Here is a 17347-nt window from a genome sequence, read left to right on the forward strand (position 1 = left end):
ATTCCTAATTGAGCTAGAGGTCTTTATTAGGTGTTATGGGGCTTAGGTGGTAGTGTAGAAGAAAATGGAATGGAAAATTCAAAAATGATAAGTATGAGAGAATAAGGTCTTCGAGATATTTATACTAGAGAATCCTTATTTTCTTTCCTGCTTCTAACATGGGTTTCCATACTTGGATTTTTAAAGCTTTTGTATTCCCTTTTGATTTGATTTGATTTGATTTGATTTTTTTTTTTTTTTTTTTTTTTTTTTTTGGAATTCTAACCTTGACATTTCTTTTGATTTTTGGAAACATATTTCTATTTTTTTCTTTTTCTTTTCTTCTGAAACAGGTAACTGATTTTGATTTGTGACAAGGTTTTTTCTCTTCATTTTTCTGCACTTCATCCTATTTCTCATACTTATCATCTAGGTAGGCTTATTTATTTGTGGTTACTAGATGGGTAATGATTTTTTTTTGGTGAAGTAGAAAGGATTAATGAAAGGTTTAGTGGGTGACTAGCGGTAAATTTTTTTTACAGGTGTGAATTTTTGGCTATATTGATCCAAAGAAGGCCTAAATTCTCGCCTAGGATTTGGGTAGTGATCAAGTAAGTAGACGTGTGAACTTTCCTATTCGGAAGAGCTACTCCTCTGTGTCATTACTCATATATCACACATTTTTAGGCTTTTGGTTAGATTCTTACAGGATATGGAAACTAAGTTGTCTAACCGTGGGTCCTAGAAACTTACTGCTGTATATATTTAATGATAGTTAGTGCATGAATGCTCATGAAAAGATGTAAAAACTATTGCATACATATTAAATTAAGTTTCTAAGAACAAGTCCTAATTCTGATGCTAGGGTGAGATTTCTAAATATTTTTCATCATAGAAAGAGAAACGAGAATTTGTCACTAAATACGTTTATTTAGACATTAAGTAAACTATATACAACTATGCATGCCTAATTTTTGCAAAAGGTTCTCACCACCCCCAAACAGTCGGACACTGTGTCCTCAAAGTGTTAAGAGGAAGAAAGAGTATACCTGAGAGGCTTTGAGCAAAAATATAGCTGACATCTTCCACAAAAATTTATTTTAACACACTATATATTATACATCATAAAAGTAGAAGCACACTGTTAGAGTAGCACACTGTTAGGTTATTTATTTATTTCACATCAAAACGTAAAACAAATATGTACATGCATCAACTCACATTGCCCCAACCTAGAACTGGGGGATAGTCCCTCCTTGCCTCGTCCCTATAGAAATGTCATTCCTTTACATCCCGCCAATCTATCATAGCTTTCCAGACTTCACTCCACTTCCTCTTCTTTGCATTGTCTAGATGAGCTATCATTTTATCATCATCAGGGAAAGAACAAACTTTCTTAAGATACCTTGCAGGGCGTCGCCATGTCCGAAATCGCAAAGAACGAATTATCTTGTTTGTTGGACACATAGAGTCGACATTTACCCAGTCCTGAAAGGTGGCCGCAAACTGAGGGAAGTACGTCCGCACTATTCTGCATGCTATAACTGGCAGGGTGATATAGTGTTGCCGAAAAGACCGAGCCTTCTTAAGATTCTCAATTACTAGTTCTGTAATGTCGAAGGTGGTATGTTGCTGGGCCAATGCATGGAATGTCTTACACGCTGACTTTGATGCAGTGGAAAAATGCCAATCCCCCATGATGTTCAGAAGAATAAATAACATGGCAGTTCCAACATTCATGGTCATACTGGCTAGTGGAATAGTGAAGTCCGACCATCGGCCAGCTTCGGAACGTTCTTTGACGTGGGCAAGGCCATCGCCATACCGGGCAGCAAAATCTTCCCTAGAATAGTCATTAAGGTCATTCTCTATCATGTATTGAATGGGGAGATCTGGCTGAAAAGGAGGAAGGTCTAGAGCCATAGCCACTGTTGGCTCATAAAAAGCGTGTCGGGTGTTACCAATACGTAGTGTAAAACCATTCAAAGGGAAACCCTGGATAGCTGGTAGATCTTCCATGTGATCATAAAAATAAGTTACCAAACCTGGGGAGTACGTCTGCTCTGGGTGTAGAATAAGAGAGTTCCAACCAACTTGAGTGATGTAGTCTCTGAAAAGATGTCCATATGCCAAAGAATTCAGCAACGAATGGAAAGATTGTTCTGGAATCATCTTTGGAGCTTCTATTGTAGAAGATGTGTGAAAAGAAAATGTGACCTGTTTAGACAAGGATAAACAAATATTAGAGTATGATGAGAATAATTAAGTAAAAACAAATTACCATACGAAAATTAAAAACTAAAAAAAAATGATAAATAATATAAAATTGCAAAATTTAAATGGTTTCATTGGCCTAAGTAACAGCGAGGATCCTTTTGTGGGAGGGATCCGTTTATAAGATTTTCTATGTCGTCAATCCGTGCAACAGCCTGTTGTAACATTTTGCTTTCTGTCTGGTAAATCTCAGCGTGGTTCTCCATTATGAGAGTGTGATTTGCCAAGAATTGGTTGTGGCTGTGCAAGAATTGTGCTTGTTCCTCTTCGTTTATTGTCCACAGGTCCTGAAATTCAAGAAGGCTAGTGATAATAATGTTCTGACGTCTGAATAATGTCATCAGTCCTTGTTGAATTAAGCGAAGCCCTTCCATGGGGTTAAATACGTTGCATAATGCATTTTCAGTAAAGATGTTATCGGTGGAACAATCTTCGTTGGTTCCTGCACCGACATGGTTCTTTGCAACGTCGGGGTTCCAGAATCCGTTCCTACATACTGAGTGAATGGTAAGAATGTTAGATGTTCGAAGAGGTGTATGAGGAGAAGTACTAGAAAAACCCCCAATGTATCATGATAAGTGTCACAATGGTTGGTAAAGGAGTTGCCTTTTTCCTGGCACGTGCGATCGCATTCCAGAGAAATTTAATAATGCAAAAATCATTGCAATTACTCTGCAAGACCCAGAGTAAATGGAGGAGGGTTTGGTTATTTCGAAGTCTTAGGCGTGCCTAGGACATTATGAGCTACCCATTGGATCACGAGATAATTGGTTCTTTTGTAAAGATCGCCGATAAACAATACGGTTTTTCGGTTGTATTCGGCCCGTGAAGGATAGTTGCAAACATCGATGCCGGATATTATTGAAAGGTGAATCCCGAAGGTGTACTCCTTGGTTTGTAATAGGAATTTGAAGTACCTCAGAGATGATTTCCATAGTCAATTCATGTTCACATCCGTTAGCACGGACAAAGAATTGTCCGTTTGGAAATAACAGCTTTTATAAAATAACAAGACCAATTCTCGAATAAAATGCTTGCTTATGGTGTAAAAGAGGGTACCATCCTCGGCGTAATATTTCAGTGTCAAAAAAGGATGAAAAAAGACCATTTTGGAAATTTTCCATAAAATTTTGCTCGGTACCTAAACTTCGAAAGTGAGGGCCATTAAAGATGGAGTGGTGAAAAAAGATTATTTTGGAAAAAGGGAAGTTAAATTTTTTGAGGTGTCTATCCTTGTTATAAATAGGCACCCATCCGAAAAATGTAAAAGATACGTTTCGAGGTGTCACACAGTAGTTAGACCACGTGTATCTTCTAAGATATCGCGCAAAAGTGGATGTAGTGTGGATGAGAAGAATGGGGCATGTGACAAGGAGTGCCCCCTTTTTTTTTTTTTTTTAAAACGTAGAAGAACAAGGAAAATGTAGATATACGATCACAATACGATGTAAGAACGTACAATGGTATGGAAACACAACATAATGATACGATGACTTAAATACAAACCTAAATATTCGATAGAACTATATGCCACATTAACAACATGACTATAATAAAACAACCGAGCATGAAGACTTGAGTAGCATATTCAATCTGCTGCTGCTCAAACTTTTCTAGTGCATCCATAAATCTTGAGCTTGGAGTGATCTAAAAACGTTTTTTAGAATAAGAAGTGTAGAGGGAAGAATATGAAATGAGTGAATATGGAGGAAGAGTTGAACTTATTTATAGAAAGAAAATTGCCATTTTCTGACCGTTTTTTAGATGTGGTTCATGACCGTTTTCTGACCGTTTTTTAGATGTGGTTCATGACCATTTTTTATGCGTTTTCATTATCGGTTTCTGAACATTTTATAAAACGTTAGTTTATGTTAAAATTTGTTGTTTAAGTATGACATTTAAAATATATATTTATATATATGTATATAATTTATTATTACCAATATATGTTCCTACCTATATACTATAATATTAGATATAGCTAATATTTCAAGATAGAAATATTTAGGAACCATCTACTATTAAGCTGGAAAATGCAAACACGTAAATAAAGTATCTGATATAAATATTATACAAGACCGTAAAAAAAAAATCTAGCTACTGATGATCCTCGTCTTTGTAGCGTAATCCTCGGGCTGCGCAGAAGAAGAACCGAGGAGTCCTGCGCGACGTCGTCAAAGACTGAGCTCCGTGGAGGCTAACTGCTCCTGGATATCACCAAGAGTATCCATCACTTGAGCCTGAAATTGATGCTGGCTCGCCATGAACATTCGCTGGAACTAGTTCTGGCGAGTAATTAGCATATTGTCCTGAAATGCAGTCATGGAAGCTCTCATTTCCTGCTGGAATTAAGCCCATCTTTGTCATCATCGACTTCGTGGGCGAGTGGTCATATCTGTCCTTAACTCGCCCAAGGTACGTCTCATCGATACCTGGTGAGTGTACATGTCTCTCAGACCACTGTTCACAGCACGTAAGGCCTCTATGGGGTGGGTGATCTTACTCATGGCGATCTCATCAAAAGTAGGGTGGGTGAGAGGATCCTACACTAAGCGTGCTTTCGACAGCCCTAGGTGCCGTGGGTTCCCAAGGGTCCTGTGATGCATTTCTTGAAGACAAGCATATTCTCATATTGTGGTATAGGGAGTAGTGGGGTGGCGGACAGAAAACCCAGATTAATCATAACTTGCGTTACTAGAACGGCAAGAGGGGCTGACCTAAGAGTAGCATGTGTGATAATATCAAAAAGAAAGGTAACGATCACGAGAAGTTACCCTTTCACTCTGGAGGATCCGAGAAGGTGGAGGAAGGTTTTGTTGATGTCCGAAGGCTTCGAGGTGCGAATGACATTCAGTCCCAGCCATTGAGTCACAAACCCCGGTTGGTTTAAATCGCGACCGAAATACCGATACGCCGCATTTCCGTCGATATTGTACTCTCCCTCGATTAAGCGTGTCGAGCATTAGGTCGTAAGTGCGTGGGGTACATGGACTGCTGCTGAAGTCAAGATGCGGGTCGACCCGGAGGAATGCCCGTGATCCCGGAGAGCAACACAGGTGTGACTTCGTGGCGCACACCCTCGACGGTGACCCAAAAATGGTCGCCATTAAAGCTCCCATTGTCGTAGAATTTCATCACCAAATCCTTGGAATAAAGCCCTCCATTGGCATATAACAAACTCTCCCATCCTCTAGAGTGAATTTCGTGATCAAAGAATGGAGCAAACATTCCGTTTTCAAACAAATTTCCAAAAACAATTTCCACACAAATCCGCCTGTTTTCGGCCATTACTGGTCTTAGAGAGAGGATGGCTATTGATTACTGATGAGGGGAAGAATTGGGATGTTCTGACGGAAGGAAAACTTGGTCGGAGATGTGAGGGTCTCGCGCGAGACCTAGTTTTAGTGTGGGCCTATCTCGTGCGAGACTATATCGAGAGGGGGCAAGATCCGGTTTTTTAGGAAGAAGAATGATGTAAATGTGACGCATGTTTTCCGGTTTTTTGTGTTTAAATGGACCGAGAAATCGATATTTTGGTTGGGCCAAAAAATTTCCCGAAGCCCAAATCAAGCCTAAAAAAATCAAAATGCTTACCCACGACTCGTTTGGACTCCGAATTGGACGAATGAGATATCAAAATGATCGGCACGGAAAATGCTATCCAATTGTAAGAGTCATCCTCAAAGGTCACAAGAGTTTTGAAAATATGGAGGGTGTTTTATTTATAAACAAAGATTTTATTTATATACAAAGGAGATAAACGTGAAGAACACCGGATGTCCAGAAGAGTCACCATCTATAATCATAGACAACTGTCATGTCGGCTCTAGAGCGAACCCAATCCAGCCAGACTGTGGCTTCACCTCTATTTATTATGGGGTTAGGGGCAGGACGGTACCATCCTGGCCCGTGTGTGCTACGGTCTAATAAAATTGCCCTTATTACATACGGCTATCCTCAAACCGCCCCAAGGGACTCAAAGTAACCAATTCTAGGGTTGGTCTGGTGGAATCCATTGCCTGTTTGTGTTCCAAGTATGCAACATCTGAGGTTGGACACGAATCCCATGTGCAAAACTTAATGCAAAGGGAAAAGGCAACAATATAAACATATCTACAAGGTGAGTCTTTTAACGTCAGATCCTCAAGACGAATCGAGTCTTTTAATGTCAGATCCTCAAGACGAATCGAGTCTTTTAACGTCAGATTCTCAAGACGAATCCCAACCTGTGGGAGAAACGGCGCGGCGACGAAGATTATCCTGCGCATCTGGTGTCAGACAAAAGTATACCTTAAACTGCCTAGTATCGGATAGGAAGTCAGGGCCTAGATTGAAGGGTGTTTGGCAATGCATACACCAGCCCATCCTTCGTGCACGTCGTTTACGAGCAAAAGAACTACGACTATTCCCTATTCGTGATGAGTGAGACTTACACCAAATGATTAGCTGAAGTTCGCGAGGTAGAGAGTAGAAAAGGGAAGAGAAGGAAGGAGGTGAAATCTTAGGTACCCATCGTTTACCAAAAAGTACGTTTGCTCGTGTTGCAGAAGACATTTATACTCAGTTCTAAAAAAGAGCTTTCGTGGAATAAGGTTCCGGCGCTTGCAACCACACACTTCAAAGAACTTTGGAGATCATAAGATAGAAGATGGCCCGGCTACCAAAATGGTGTACCCTCTATAGAAACAAGATTGAGTACGCCAAACGAAACATCTAGTCAGTGTATACTGGATTCTGAATAAGAGTCTGTTCAATATCTGGTGAGCGTAATTCGTGGTAATGTTTTAGGCGTTGTCCATTGACTTGAAATTCACTGTTATCTTTTGGATTAAGCAAAGAAATTGCCCCATAATGTTTCACAGCTGACACAATGAAAGGACCAGACCATTGTGTTTTCAATTTACCGGGGAAAGATGTGTAACTGGGTTATGCAAAGAAAACTTTTTGGCCAATTTTGAAATCCTTTACGCAAAATGTGTTTGTCGTGCACTCTTTTCATATTAGCTTTGTAGGATTTCGAGATCATAAGCATCACTCGAATCTCCTCCATTTCATTTAATTGCAGTTTTAAACTTCTCGCTTTGCCTCGATGATATTGTAATTAAGGTTTTTGATGGCCCAAAGGGCACGATGCTCAAGTTCAACTGGCAGATGACAAGGTTTTCCAAAAACAATGCGGTAAGGAGACATCCCTATAGGTGTCTTAAATGCTGTTTGGTATTCCCACAACGCATTCGATAAGCGGAGAGACCAGTCCTTTCTTGATGGGTTGACAGTTTTCTCCAGAATAGACTTTATCTCTTTGTTGGAGACTTCCACTTGGCCACTCGTTTGTGGGTGGTATGGAGTAGCAATCTTGTGAGTAACTCCATATTTCTTCATTAAAAACCCAAAAATTTTGTTACAAAAATGTGTACCCCCATCACTGATGATAGCTTTGGGAACACCAAAACGAGAGAAAATGTTTTCTTTTACAAATCTCACGACAGTCTTATGGTCATTTGAGTGACATGTGAGTGCCTCAATCCATTTGGACACATAGTCTACAGTGACTAAAATATATAGAAAACCTTGAGAAATAGGGAAGGGTCCCATAAAATCAATGCCCCAAACATAAAAAATTTCCACAATCAAGATAGGATTTAGTGGCATCATATTTTGTTTGGTAATTCGACCTAGGTGCTGACAACGAATGCAAGCTATGCAATGTTCGTGTGCATCGCGAAAAAGGGTAAGCCAGTAAAAACCACATTGTAACACCTTGGCCGCAGTTTTCTTTCCACTGAAATGACCTCTGCAAGATTGTTCATGGCAAAAGGATAATACGTCAGTGTGTTCCCGGGGAATGCAAAATACGAATGAGTTAATCGGAATAATACTTAAAGAGGTAGGGTTCATCCCGAAATAATATTTTACATGGATAAGAACTTTTATGATCGGGGCGTGACCAAAAGGAGGGGACTTCCTCAGTAACTAGGTAGTTAACGATATCCGCGTACCATAGAGATGAAAAAATAGAGTACAAGTATTCGTCTGGGAAGGAATCACCGATAGCTTCGGAATCACTATTGATGTCACCAACCAGCCTTGATAAATGGTTGGCTACGACATTTTCGATTCCTTTCTTGTCTTTGATTTCCAAGGTGAATTCATGTAAGAGAAGGATCCAGCGGAACAATCGTTGTTTTGTGTCCTTTTTCGCGAGTAAGTACCAAATTGCGGCATGGTCAGTATATACGATGGTCGATGTTCCAACTAGGTAGGGACCAAACTTATCCAAAGCATAGACAATAGCTAGGAACTCTTTCTCAGTTGTGGTATAATTACGTTGAGCATCGTTAAGAGTTTTACTAGCGTAGTAAATGACAATGGGTTTGTTGTCACGTCGTTGGCCTAGTCTGGCGCCCAATAGCAAAGTCGCTAAGCGTCACACATCGATTCGAATGGTTGAGACCAATCGGGGGTTGAATGATAGGAGCGGTAGTCGAGCGGTTTTAGAGTATCAAAATCTTGTTTGCAATTGAAATTGAAGTCGAATCTGCATCCTTAAGCGGGGAGATTGGTTAAAGGTCGAAAGCAACTTTAGAAAAATCCCTGAATGAATCTCTGTAAAACCAGTGGCCTAAAAAGGCACGGATATCACAGAATGCGACGGGGAAAGGTAGCGAAGAAATTTTAACAATTTTAGCTTTATCAACCACTATCCCGTCTTTTGAAACAATATGACCTAGAACAAGTCCTTTGGTAACCATGAAATGATACTTCTCCCAATTTAGTACCAGATTTTTCTCTTCGCAACGCGTTAATACTTTAGAAAGGTTGGATAAACAGTTGTCAAAGGAATTTCTATAAATGGAAAAGTCGTCCATGAAGACTTCCATATAACGTTCCACCATATCACTAAAAATATGAAGCATGCAGCATTGGAAAGTGCCTGGGGCATTACAAAGACCAAAAGGCATTCTTCTGTATGCAAAGGTTCCAAAGGGACACATGAAAGTTGCCTTTTCTTGATCGGCGGGATCGATGACAATTTGGAAGTATCCGGAATAGCCATCAAGAAAACAGTAGTAAGCTTGACCGGCTAAACGTTCTAGCATCTGGTCAATGAATGGGAGAGGGAAGTGATCTTTACGGGTTCTGGCATTAAGTTTGCGATAGTCAATGCAAATTCTCCATTTCAAAGGAATGCGAGTGGAGATGCACTCACCATTTTCATTTTGTACAACTTGAATGCCGGACTTTCTGGGAACAACGTGGACAGGATTAACCTAATCACTATCAGAGATAGGGTATATGATACCTGTATCAAGTAAACGTAAAACTTCCTCTCTCACCACTTCCTTCATGGCAGGATTAAGGCGGCGTTGTGGTTCTCGTAATGTCTTTGTGCCGTCATCGAGATGTATGCAATGCGTGCATATGCTAGGGTCTATTCCCTTGATATCATCTAATGACCATCCGATAGCGGAGCGGTGTTCACGAATGACATGAATCAAACGTGCCTCTTCGTCGGTAGTCAAGTGAGCAGAAATTATTATAGGGTGACTACCATCGAGATCGAGATGCACGTACTTCAACTCAAAGGGTAAAGGTTTTAAATCCAGAGTTGGAGGATTGGGGATCAAGGATTCGTGAGGGATCATCTCTTCAATGGAAAAGAGCGAATCCGGTTCTTCTGAATCAGTTTGCAACGCAAAGATATTAGGGTCAAATAGTGGTACCGACTCTAATAATGCATGGACATCCTTTATGTACGAAGTCATCGTCAAACTCGGATTATCAAAAGAAAGAAATTGGTGTATCTCGTGCGGGGAAAAGAGTATGTGAAATAATCATGTTCCGACTATCAACCGAGCTAATCTCGCCCTCCATTATAGGATCGGAAACTGTTTTCATTAATTTGAACACGCTTGAGTTCGATGAGAAAAGGTTCCCCGAAAAGACAATGTCATTGAACCGTCCCTACAATTTATGAGAGCGTTGGCAGTTGCAAGAAAAGGACGTCCAAAGATTATAGGGATGGAGTCACATGCTACTTCAGTATCTAGAATGACAAAATCAACTAGGTAGTAAAAATCTTGGACCTTTACTATAACGTTCTCTACTATGCCTTTTGGGTACTTGATGGAGCGATCCGCGAAGTTCGCAGAGTCATATTGGTAGGTTTTAATTCATGAAGACCTAACCGCTTAAATAAGTAGTAGGAAGTAGGTTAACACCGCACCTAGGTCTAAAAAGTGCGATGGCGGTATACTTGTCGTCCAACGTGCATGGTACGGTTTATTCGACACGGTCCTGTACTTTTACCACACCATTGGTAGTGGTAATCGAGGGAAACCGCTCAATGAGGAACGCTTTATTGAGGTACATTAAATGCGTCGTTTGGTGGTGCACATGTCCTTCAAAAACTTGGCATGCTTGGGCAAATGCTTTAGCGCGTCTAGGAAAGGTAAGTTTATGGTCAAATTTTTGAAGGTTTCACGGATCTCATCAAAATGTTCGTCATGTTTGTTCTTTACCAAACGGGCAGGAACGGAGCTTTTAGGCGGAATCGCTGCGATATAAGGATCGTGGTATCTTTTCCTAGGGATGTGGGTGTAGATTTTGAAGGTACAACTTCGTCCGTTATAGGTTGCGAGGTAGGAGTTGGAGGGACGTCAGTCGTGGCTTCCGTCGATTCCTCGTCTGGCATACGTATATTATTGTCGATGGTTCGGCCAGAACAAAGAGTGGTAATGGCATTTACCTCACCACGGCTTGGATTACTAGATCCCGGTGCATTGTTGAGTTCTAAGGCGTGTTTGTAGGCTTAGGGTTTGAACCGCTTGCCCGGGGAACACGCCTTTGACTTTTATCCCGAAAGCTAACAAACTGAAGAGACTGTTGGATAGAAGCTAGGATTTGATTCTGTTGATTCATGTATGTCAGGAAAGTTTCAGCCATTTTATCGGCTGTGGATTGTACCAAAGGAGTAGCAGGAACTAGTTCACGGTTATTATTCACGGGTTGATTTTGGTAGCCATATCCTTGATTAGCGGAACAAGGTTGCGGTTGTTTTGATACCCTATATTTGCGTTGTTGGGAAAATTACTTTGCCCTTGCTGGAATTGTGGAGGATTTCCTTGACGATAGGAATTGTAGTTCGCGGGTGGTCGTACAGGAACGTTGTTGCCACCTGGAGAAGCTTGTTGTTGGATAGGGGGTGCCCAAGCTAAATTCGGATGTTGTCGCCAAGGTGCATTAGGGATGTTGAAAGCACAAGCCTCTTCAGAAGGTTGGGGAGGACACTCGTATACAAAAGGACAATAAGAATCGGCGTGCTTCGGGACTTAAGCAAAGAGGGGGTATGGGGAAGTGTTGGCAGCCATGACCTGTTTGGGTTTTTGTTCATTTACTTGTACCGAAAGAGCATCGACCTTTTTGTTTAGGGACTCGATTAGAGTTTTTAATTACGGATCGGGTTTGACCTCAAACATAGACATAACTTTGGTAGGAGTGTCTTTAGAAGATCTAGAAGAATCAATGTTTTCCCAATGGGTGCTTCGTGAAGCTTGTTTCTCAAGAAAAGTGTATACTTCAGTAGCGCCCTTGTCCATGAAACAACCGTTGTTCATGATATCTAATGTTTCCTTTTGATGGTCAGAGAGACCATTAAAGAATGAACGGACTAATACAGCGGTGTCGAGTTGATGATGGGGACATTCGAGAAGTAGATCAGTAAATCTGCTCCACTTTGAAAAGGATTCCCGGGGTGTCTTTGGGCGAAAGAATTGAATCTTTCGAAGCATTTCTGTAGTTTTCTTCTGAGTATAGAACTTTATCATGAATGCTTGAACAAGTTTGGCCCATGTGTCAATGGATTGCGGTGCTTGTCCGGCGAGCCAAACTGAAGCTTTATCAGCTAAGGTGAAGGGAAACAACCTAAGCAAGACTTGTTCGTTGGTAACGGTTGGATGGCGGAAAGTGGTGACTACTTGTTGCATCCGACGAAGATGATTGTACGGTTTTTCATGGTCTAAACCATGGTAAATAGGTAACAAACCAAAAATGTTTGGCGGAATACAAAAATCACCTACAATCACATCGAGTTTAATGCAGGAAGCAGGTCCTTCCTGTAAGGCAGTATAGAAATCCGAAAGGGGTTTCTCGACTGTGAGATTTTCCTCAGCTATAGTTAAAAGAGATAATGGCAACGGAGATGTTTGACGAGGTTAATTTACGGAGGAGGGACTATGCTAGGAGATAACATAAACAGTTGTTTCTTGTATTTTCGACGATGATATGTAAGTTCTAATTCCTTATGTTTACTAGACCGGAGTCTCATACAAATATAAATTTTAATTTAAGGCTCATAAGGAACGAATAATGACTTGAGGTTTTAGAATTTAGGAAGGAGGGAGTTGAAGCACGTCTTCTTGAGCTGTTGCTAACTCGAGCAGGGAAGCTAGGATAACGTGTGAATATTCCAGCAGCCAGGTCACCCGAGAGAATTGAGGGAGGTTGTTCGTGCTAGCACGTTCCTTAATTAGGCAACTTCAATTTTTTTCAAGTTTCCTAGGCACTGATGGAATAGGATGATGATTTATGATGGTGTATTATGCGGGGTGTTATCAAGATGATTTAGATGAAATTTTTAATTACTATGATTTTTTATTTTTTTTATTTTTATTTTTATTTTTTATTTTTTTGTTTACGTAATTAATGTATTATGGAGACGTGATTACGAAATATGCAATTAAAACGATAGATGCCAAAATAGAAACTAACTAACATATACTAGTTTACGCAGAAAGTCTACCCATGCAAATCTATATTACATATACGTGCAACTATATGTAAGTTATACGTGAGCTAGGGGAATGTCGAGAACGAACTCATGCAATTGAATACCATGTATGTGAATTGATGTAACATACACATACAAAAATATTCTAAGCAGATGGTTTGACGCTACGCATATATCAAAATATATTTGAATCATATTGTGTTAACGTGAATATGTAATGACGAACCACCTTTACATGCAAGGAGTCCTCATGCCAACATACAAATATACGAGCTAAAATAGGTTATAGCAAATAATATCCTCGACAAAGTTTGAGGAGTTTAAGAGTTTGAAACCTGGCGTCCCGCGATTCCTCGTATAGTGATCGACTAACTCCCGAGCTTATGCTTACTAGAAAAAAACAGGACCGAGAGCCCAAAAGAGTAATCGAAAAGGAAAGTGGCTCAGACCGAAAACCGAGTGTTGATACTCGGGTTAGTCTCAAGCGTGCTACTAATTCAGTCTCGTCCGAGACTCTTTTTGTCCGTTTCAAGATTTCAAATTCCTACGAGTACTTAGATCGTGCTAATAATGAAAATAAACAAAACTTGGTTCACGATATTTGTTAGTAGAAAAAGTTAGGGTAAAGAGTTACGGTAAAGAGTTACGTAACTTGTTAGTATTGTAACAGAAATGAAAATTTAAAAAGATGAGGAGGTAGGGGAGGGGTTTTATGGATGTATTCCGGTTATTACGTTAAGTCCGAGTCCTTCTTCCCGTGGGCATGTTTGCCATTTAATAAACACACTCTTTATATAGGTTTATTGATTTTAGTTACTTATTTTCTTAAGTCCGAGGTCCACAGTCCAAAGTCCGAAGTCCAAAGACCCAAGTCCAAAGTCCAAAGTCCAACGTCCATATAGTCGTACGTTTTAGTCAAGTTACCTTACTCACGTGGGTTTGGTAGGATAAGTCGAGTAAGGGATCGTCCAAACCTTAGGGCTCAGATAGGTTCACAACTGGAATTACAACTTTTGGTGACTAGGATTTTTAGGTTTATTTTTAGTTGGTTTTAATTAAATTAACGGTAATGCAAATAATGTAACTTACTACGGCGATTATATGTAGGTAAATAAAAATAGAGAAACAGGGAGAGAGTTAGTCATACTCATGTGAGAATCATTTTTCAACCGTTTATATTACCACATCACTACATCTCTAATTCGTCTCGTTTTCGGAGACAACGTCGAGTATTGATCCCTAGTGCATGCCCGCATCTCTAGGTCGCATTTCACTAGCATAAGGAGTTTCAATAATATCTCATCTCTGGTATATTATTTCAGCTCCTGGCTTGATTTCACATCAGCTGGACGAATTGGAGAGTCGCCGACACCAGAGTCGCGTGCGAGACATTTTGGGTCGCGCGCGACAGACTAATCTGGAGCATCAGCAGTCCAACTTTGTACAGTCTCAGTCATTTTGGGACCGGATGTCAAATCTAAGACTAATTCCTAAGTAGTGACTCTAGAATATTAAAGAGTCAATCTGGATTTTTACACGAGCAGCATAACCCTCCCCCTGAGGGGGGGGGGGATTAGCTCATGGTCATAGAATGAATAATTAAACTTGCTGTATACATTAAGTAAATAAATGCAGAACATGAATTAAACTAGAAAAGAAATTACTGTTATTAAGGGTAAAATAACTTACAGTATTTAAGCTGCTGGAATGGAAATGACAGAATGTAAGTACTAAAGAAATAAACTAACTAGGCGGAAGCTAAAGCATGAAAATGTTGAAGGGGTAATAATGAAGGCGACCCCCTCATATATATAGGTTGGACACTGAAGACGGTTTAATTTGATGTTGTTTGTTTGCTAATTGAGTTGTTCAAAACTTTGAGAATTAAAGTTTTGTTTTTTACCCATTTGTTTTGTCCTTTTCCGTATTAAAGTTTCGTCTTGTAGCTCATCTCAATTCAAACCACCTCGTTTGAATTGGTACGTGTCTTCTCTCTTGCTAGGTGGTACCAAATTGAAACCATCCTTTGCTACCTGCCTATGCTGACTCGTCATGCCTTTTGGACCCGCAGAGTGGGTCCACTTAGTGTGTCCAGTGGCGGCACCGATTTTGGCGTTTTTACGACTTTCTGTCCTTGCGCGGAGTTCGTCGCCCGGGTTGCTATGGCAGCTTCACTAGCCAACGTCGGCATCTAGATTTATCCGATTTGAGCTTCGAAAGTTTGCTGCTTCTTTATATGTGGACCCGTTCTGCACTGATTTTGTTCTTTTGGAAACTTCGGCTCTAGTCAGGCTTTGTTGGGCTTCACGGGGGTTAAGTGGGAAACTTCAAATATTCTCGTATTCCCGTACTTCGATGCATGTTTTATCTCTATATTTATTTTAATTGCGGAAACCTGCAAAAGTACAAAAATATAATTATTACATGATTATTAAACACATAATCGACCAAAATGTTATGTCTCTCGGGGTTTAATATTACAGTTTTGGGTGCTTATCACCTACCACTAGGAGCAACTCAATTGTTCAATGGTTCTTGCATTGGCTGAGTTGAATTTCGAGGGTTGCGATTCCTATTGATAGGAGGAATATGTTGATAGTTTGGTCTGCTTCTTGTGCTTACCATCTTGATTGCTTCACGTGATAATGGATTCTAAAAAACCTACAGACGGCGCCAATTATGTTTCGGCAGTAACCTACTTCAACACAACGAGAAAATGATAAAGAATGCACTAATAAATAGAGGAAATTGATGTTGGGGGAGATGAAACCGAACCAAGATAATGGCTGCCTACGTACCCAAGATCTACTCTCTAGGGATCAAGTTTCAACGTAGTTCCTTGTGAGAGAGAATGTCTTTTTATGAATTGGTAGAGATTGAGTCCTAAGAGGACTGTGTTTGTTTGTCAAAAGAATTGTTATCTCTTTGAACTTTTATCCTTATTTTCTATAATAATGGATCTGGACATATTCATCAATAGACCAATAATTGGATGGGCTAGGGTTAAGCACGTGGGCTTAACTGCTGGACTAGGCCTAGTATTGGGTTGGATTCGTGGGCTTAATGAGCCACAAAGTGGGGGTCTATACATGTACGTTTCCAAAACTATTACTATCTTCAACAATAAATTGTCTTAAACGGATCTTATATTCTTCTGCATCCTAGAAATTGACCTCATACACAACATCAACAAACTCGGAGTTTAGGTTTCTAATTAATTTATGGATGAGAACACATATATATACTTACAAGTTAGAACCTAATTCTTCTATATAACAACACTCACTAACTTTACTAATTCGACAAAGAGTAGAACCTTTAACTGACAACCACTGTCACCAAACTAGGTGAAAATCCAATAGACATCTTTAATTACGCATCGGGACACATAATACAAATACGGTACTTGGTATTTGTATAATGTATAATTATAATTAGAAGGGAAAAAAGGTTACAACAAGCAACAAAATTACCCGAGGGGTAGATCGCGATAACTATCAATCCATTGAGTGAACATGTGCTTTACAATTGTTTCACTAGTAGGCCGCAGTTGCCAGTACCTCAAAAGTGGAAGTAACAGGAATTAAAACCAAAAAGTCAGGCCCACAGAGGCTTTCATATACTTGTGATTAAAGATTTTTTTTTTATAATTATACTGGTGATTAGAGATGGGACAACAATAACAACAACAACTTTCTTTCTTGAATCTAATATTGATTGATTAGAGATGGGACAACAGCAATCAGTATTATATTCAAGAAAGAAAGTTACCACAAGTTTTTCTTCAAGTTCCTTCCCTCCGCCAATGGTTACAAGAGCTAGTTCTGGACTGAAATGGGTCCTCACAATTTAACTATCAGCACTTGCTTAGACAAAGAAACAGATTTATAAGCAGCATCTATGTTAACGGTGCTATTTCTAGTGAAGGGTAGGAGTAGCAAGTATAACAATTCTACAGTGAATATTTTTATTCCTAGTGTATATACATACTAGTATCATGGTTTAGCACATGTACTGGCTATACCAACAAGAATAGACCAAAGTGTTCACTACTGGGCACCATAAACTCAATCCTCCCTGTGAAAATCAGACCAGATATTCTATTAAGTAAATTTTAGATCCATTCAATTGTACCTTCAAATTTCAAATATTTTCTTACATAGCATAGAATATTCGCAAAAACAACTATGCAGAGCACTACCGTAGCTCTTAAGAACTCGCACATGTAATGGCTGACCAAGAATGGTTGACACAATTTTTATTTAAGTTTGAGTGGTTTTTACCACCTGATCTACCCAATCCCAA

The 17347-nt window shown here is 39.8% G+C and overlaps 1 long non-coding RNA gene across 1 annotated transcript in view; it reads right to left on the reverse strand.

Annotated features, from left to right (window-relative positions):
- LOC147496350 (uncharacterized) overlaps positions 1–16607 on the reverse strand; it is a 36340-nt gene extending 19733 nt beyond the window's left edge. Inside the window, exon 1 of the long non-coding RNA XR_015196572.1 lies at positions 16516–16607. This is a non-coding gene — a long non-coding RNA (uncharacterized LOC147496350). The remainder of the gene's footprint in view (positions 1–16515) is intronic.
- Between the last annotated feature and the right edge of the window lie 740 nt (positions 16608–17347).

The sequence above is a fragment of the Coptis chinensis genome, chromosome 5 (genome assembly GCF_015680905.1).
Source record: "Coptis chinensis isolate HL-2020 chromosome 5, ASM1568090v1, whole genome shotgun sequence".
NCBI lineage: Eukaryota > Viridiplantae > Streptophyta > Magnoliopsida > Ranunculales > Ranunculaceae > Coptis > Coptis chinensis.